Source organism: Cavia porcellus, unplaced genomic scaffold (genome assembly GCF_034190915.1).
Source record: "Cavia porcellus strain 051 isolate PalLab524CR breed Dunkin Hartley unplaced genomic scaffold, mCavPor4.1 scaffold_5, whole genome shotgun sequence".
Classification (NCBI taxonomy): Eukaryota; Metazoa; Chordata; class Mammalia; order Rodentia; family Caviidae; genus Cavia; species Cavia porcellus.
The window spans coordinates 77,686,199-77,692,327 of NW_026947488.1; the positions used below are offsets into that span (position 1 = coordinate 77,686,199).

General features: G+C 30.8%; 1 long non-coding RNA gene across 1 annotated transcript in view; it reads right to left on the reverse strand.

Moving 5' to 3' along the window:
- LOC134475898 (uncharacterized) overlaps positions 1-5,847 on the reverse strand; it is a 49,488-nt gene extending 43,641 nt beyond the window's left edge. The window contains exon 1 of the long non-coding RNA XR_010047224.1: positions 5,529-5,847. This is a non-coding gene — a long non-coding RNA (uncharacterized LOC134475898). The remainder of the gene's footprint in view (positions 1-5,528) is intronic.
- Positions 5,848-6,129: the final 282 nt, after the last annotated feature.

Genomic DNA, 6,129 nt, shown 5'->3' on the forward strand with positions numbered 1-6,129 from the left:
GGGAGTTCATTAATTTTCCTTTATGCAAAGGAGTCCCAGTAGGATTATCCATTCTTCCATTGCAGAACAGTTGAAATTATTTCCAATTTTTTATCATGAATTATAGTGTTATTAATTTTTGTATATGCCTGATGCATATATTCTGGAATTCCTCTACAACCCTAACAGATAGTGAAATGATAGAGGCATAGATTATGAACCTCAGCAACTTTACTTAATCATGCAGTGTTGCTGTCCAAAATACATATGTGAACTTACTTTGCCATTGCCACTGATACACAATCTTCCAGTCCTTCGGTTTTTGCTAATCTTGTGAGTACAAAGTTGCATCTCATTTTATTTCTTCTGTGTTATTCTGTATTAAATTTGTACTATTTCATGTATTTATTGAACACTGACAATTTTTGCTTTCTTAAATGTGTGTATCCATGAGAAATACTCACAAAATAGGCTGTACAAACACATGCAGAATTTAAAGAATTGTTATAAATCATAGTTAAGTTGTTATAATCACAACTCGAATAAAACTCAAAATATCCCAATATTCCAAAATCCCCTCACATCCAACCCTAATCTCTCTTCATTCCTTTGGAGATAATCATTGTCCCTATTTGCATCTTTTCTATTTTATATTAATGGTTTACTAGTTACTATTTCTCTTCTCTCTCTCTCTCTCTCTCTCTCTCTCTCTCTCTCTCTCTCTCTCTCATTCATAATATACATTAGCTTTTTCCACACATTTATGCAACTTAATAAATGATAAATGTTATAAAGTGGGATAATGTTTGTCTTGAATCTCATGTTTCATGTCACATGCATACAAGACATACACATTCTTACATATAACTTTAGTTCATTCCTATTGAAAACCTAAAGAATTTCAAAGCACTTTTAATGTCTTCATTACTCTCATTTAGTTTTGTGGTAGTACATTTGTGTAGTATACAATGCTTATATTTCTTGTGGGAAATTAGTACATGAACATAATACGTATTCATTGTATTTTTAATTCCTTTTTCTTCCCTCCCTCATCTCTTTATCTCCTCCTAATTTTTTTGCACATATTTGCAGTGCATGTTTACATTCCTTGTGTGTATTTAGTACACATACATTACACTCCTTCCACATTTTGTATCACTACTATGAGGACACTTTCCTATGTATTTCCTGGAGCACAGAAAAGAAAAATTTAGGCACACATGCAACGGGGAATAGAATTTCTGGTCTCAGGATATGCCTGTGTTTAGTTTATTTAGACAATGCCAAATTGATTTTGAAAGTGGTTGTAGCAAAATTATATGTCTACTCACAGTCTGTGACAGTTCCTGTTTGCCCAAATTTTATGACTTTTGGCCAGACAGATTTTTCTTTTTCTAAAAAACTTGTCTAGTAAGTATTTGTTGATATATCACTTTTTTTTGACAGTTTCCATTTTTAGGTCTTTTTAATCACCACATCGTATTTTTGTTTTCCATCTGTACCTTTCCTATTTTGTGATATATCTCTTATGTGTTATATTTTTTAAGGAACCTAAGTGCTTTTGATAGTCTAAACTTGGCTCTGTATATGGCCCTGTAAATATCTTCTTCCACTCTGTAGCTTATCTTTTCATTTTCATTATGATAGCATGTGTTAAATAGATTTTATTTTTCATAATAAAACTTGTCATGTTTTTATATTTAGTTTTTGTTTTGCTTTTCATTTTTTAAAATCTTTCCTTATCTTGAAATTATATGCTATTGTTCTAGGATACCACACAAAATTGCTATTTACCTTTCACTTGGAATTATTTTTTATAGTTTGATGCTGGGATTGAAATTTTATTCTTTTCAATTTCAGTACCAAATGAGTGGTTTATCTTGTCCCAAAGATTTGACATGTGACTTGTTTGTAACATATTGTAAGCATCTAATGTTCATAATTTTGTAAGTTTTGAGGGAACTTTATTTCTTGCTTCAGTGATTTTAATTTTTGTCCTTTTCTTTTCTTGGTTTTTATTGCTTAGTTTTATCCCTAACATCATTAATAAATTTCCCTGCAAAATGTCTCATTTTTGTTATATTTATTCTAGATTATTTTTTCTATTCTAAATTTTATTATTTTAAAAAATAAGTACTTTCTTATGTTCAGAAAAGTAAGTGACATTTTTACATATATTACTGACTGAAACAAATCATTTTGCTTTATCTCATTAACTCTAATCATCTATTGTATCAGTATTTACAAATAATAATAATTTTATCTATTAAAAAGTATTCTTTTTGAAAAATACTTCATCAATTTTGAAGTTGCCGTAAACTTTAATAGGTACATATAACATTTTAAAATTCTTTTTAAGCCATATTTTCTATATAAGTTTGGATTAAATATTCTTCCTTGTGAAGGTCAGTGAGATTATCATATTTTATCATATTCATGTGTTAGCAGTGAGGTTAAATCAATTTTTTGTTCTAAAATATACTCGGCTTCCTCATATCTGACATTATAGAAGTGATCTTTCCTGCCTTTTCTTTTCCTTCTCAATGTTGAGGTGCAAAATAAACTCAGCACTACCTTACAGTAAAATACTGATTCGATGTATTTTATATGTCACCGACATAGTTCAAATTTGAGTGAAACATCTGTGTGTGCTGACTTATGATTCTAAGAGCAAATATTTTATTCTTTGGTCTACAATATGATCAATATAGATATTTTCCAGATATTTTCAGTGTCACTCTATACTCCTCATCCCACTTCACTCTATCTCTCACCCTTATTAAAAATTTTATTAATGTTGTTGTCCTTCTGGATGCAATATCTTAAGAAAGTTTTAAAGTTAATGCCCCACAATGCAACAGTCTGAACTGTTCTCCTTTTTCACATGGTTCTCAGCACTGCTGATCCAGGTCACCAAGAATAGACAGTTCTTTCAGCAATTACGAATTGTAGCACTTTCTTCCCTCAGAATTTGTGCTTTAGCTTGATTTCCAGTTTCTAAGGAAGTCTCTTTATCATAAGTTTAGTGCTGTATGTTAAATATTTTAGTATAAATTCTTTATGTCTTTCATGCTGTGAAAGTTTCCCTCAATATCTGGTATTGAATAAAATGAAAGTTGCTTTCCATATGAATGTTGAAAGAATAGTATTCAGTTATATGTATGTAACAGCATATATGCAGCTTTCTGATTATCTTTAATGTCAGCCAAAAGTACTTTGAAAATAATTTCACAGAATGGAAGTGAAAAGTAGTATAACTGAAAAGTAGTATAAATGTGTAGACAAAAATACTCTGCACATTTGCCACTGTGATAGATACTGCTAGATTAGTCTTTCCAGAAAGTGTATCACATTGTTCTCCCTAGCACTGTATAAAAGTACTTGTTTATCTTCACCATTATGGAATATCTCTTATCAAACCTTGATTTTCATTAATCTTGTTGAAATAAAAAAAAGTGTCATGTTAGTTTTAGCTTAATTGAAATTTTCATTTTCTAGATGACGTCTTTATGGTTAACAGCTCAGAGTTCTTCCTCTGTAAATTTTCTGTTCATATTTGTGTATATACTCTCTGCTTGCTTTGTGATTTATATTACTTTTACATATTTATTTCACTGCTTATCATATGAGTTACCAACATTATCTTTTTTTAGTATTATGATGTTGCATATTTTTGCTATGAAAAACTACCTTAAATATCTTTCTTCTCTGTTGTAAATCAGTGTTGGTATAGCCCTCTAAATTGAAATATTATAAATGGACATTTTTTGTCATTACTTACTTTTTTATCATTTCAGTGTTCTTCCCTAAAAAATAAGTGCTTAGATTCAGAATATCTTTAAGTATTTTCCTCAATTCATAATGATTAGGATAGACAACTGACCAGTTAATAAAAAATGAAAAAGGAATACCACTTTAAATATATATGATTTATATTTCTATAGATACATTTAAAATACATACGAATAAATACTCATGAAGAAACATGTTTGATGTTTTACCATCAACCTTACATGTTATTCTTTAACAACTCTATTTTGAACAAAAACTTGTTTGATAAGAGATCAGTATTCCCCGAGGCAGTATTGCTATTTCTGTGCCCAGGTTATTTTAAAGTTTTCTTGGTTGGAAGGAAGTACACTGGATGCCAGACTTCTAGAATTTCAACTTCTTCCTAATCATTCATTACTCTCCATGAATAGCATTTATTTTACACAAGCTTTTAGAAAGTAACTCACTAGTTTTAAGCACACAGGATTATGTGAGCATCTCCTAACATGCCATATAGCAAAAATGAAGAATGAAGGTTAATTCAGTGACTTGGTTAAATGGAACTAAATTAACTACACTTCTACCTGCCATGAAGAGTGATGATTAATTCAGCAAGTTGATTAGATGCAGTTAGATTAAGACAGTTTAAATCGTGTCTGCCATTTTTACCTTTCTTAGAAGTGCCAGATATATTTTCAAGTCACTTAGTCTTTTGATTTTTAAGTTCTTTTTTTAAAAGGCAGATTAAAATGAGGAAATATAGACATAATTATGTTCTTGAGAGTGTATTTAAAGCAGTGTTGGCTATTCAAAAAACCTGGAAAAATGACTAAAATACTTTTCCCTTTGTACAATCAGCAACATTTGATTTAAAATATGTTTTGTAACAATTTCTTCATGTGCCTGTATTTAGATATCAATAGCTTGTTGAATTTGCAATAATTGTTCAGATTCTTAAATTGGAAAAAATCATTTTTCACTGAGTTTTGTTTTAATCTGGAAATCTGATAAAATACTGCCTACAGTAAGTCAAATAAAAACATATATCAGAATGTAACAAACACTAGTATCTGAAACATTATAATCATCACCCTCATTGTCACAATTAGAACTACCATTTACTGAATATATACTGCACATCTGTCATCTTTTTGTATGTTTTCTTTAGTTTACTGTTAAAAACTAAAACAAAAACAATGAAAGAACATTATTAGTTACATTTTCCAGATAGGAAAACATTTCCATTTTTCTGAAAGAATAATACAACACATGGCAGAATAAGGTTCATAACTGTCCTATTTTACTTTTTCCCCTTCAGCAGACATTTTTCATAAACATATCTATATTCATTAAAAACTCACTAAAAAGTACCAAAGATAGCCTGTTACTTTAATCAAAAGGAGATTTAATTAAAAGGATATAAATTCATCTCATCAATAGATCTAGCAAAAGATTTAAGATCAGAAATTGGAAAGTCAGCAGAAACCCAACCCTTTTGTATTCTTCTGGATCATTCTCATCTTACCCCTGCCCCTTCTGACCTGGAACCTAATTAATTTAGTGGGTATAATACCAGCCACAAAGATTGCCTCAGAATTTCACTCTCTGAGTCCTGAAATCCAAATTTAATTGCCCTAGCTTGCAATGTGTCAGTTATTCACCACTTACCAGTGAAGGTGGAAGAATTTATACATTACTAATAAAGGGCATCTCATCCCTGGAAAAGTAAGAGAGATTTCATAAAGAATGTTGAGTTTAAAACTTACCCAACAACTTACCAAAATCTCCCTTTTCTTCTCTGTATGTAATTGAATTCAATGCTCCTTGCTGGGCATGGTAGTGTATGGTTCAATTCCAGCACTCAGGTGGCTGAGACAGGAGTGTAGCCTCAAGCTCGAAGCCAGCCTGGGCTACGTACTGAGTTCAGGACCCTGTCTCAATAATAATAATAATAACTCTTTAGCTATTTTATAGTTAAATATAGCAAAGTGATATTTTCCATCACAGAATGCAACTGCAAATGATGTATGTCTATTCTAGGCTCAGATCCTATCAGATTCATTCATACTTCCTTCTGTCAGAGATGACCACATTGGGGAAATCTCATACAGTAGCCTAGAAAGTTATATTATTGTCAGAACTCTACAGCTTAAATCTCTAAAGGATGAGGTGGAATATTGCTGCTTGGCCAAATTTCCAGCCTACTCATTTCTCTTACTTGGAAGATATCAAGTTTCGGAATATTTGAGTAATACATTTAGGGAATTTTTTTTTTTCCAGTACTGGTGTCCAACCCAAGGCTTTCACACTGTGTTACATCTTAGCCCTTTTTTTATTTCTTATTTTGAGACAGTGTCTCATTAAATGGGTAAATTGCCC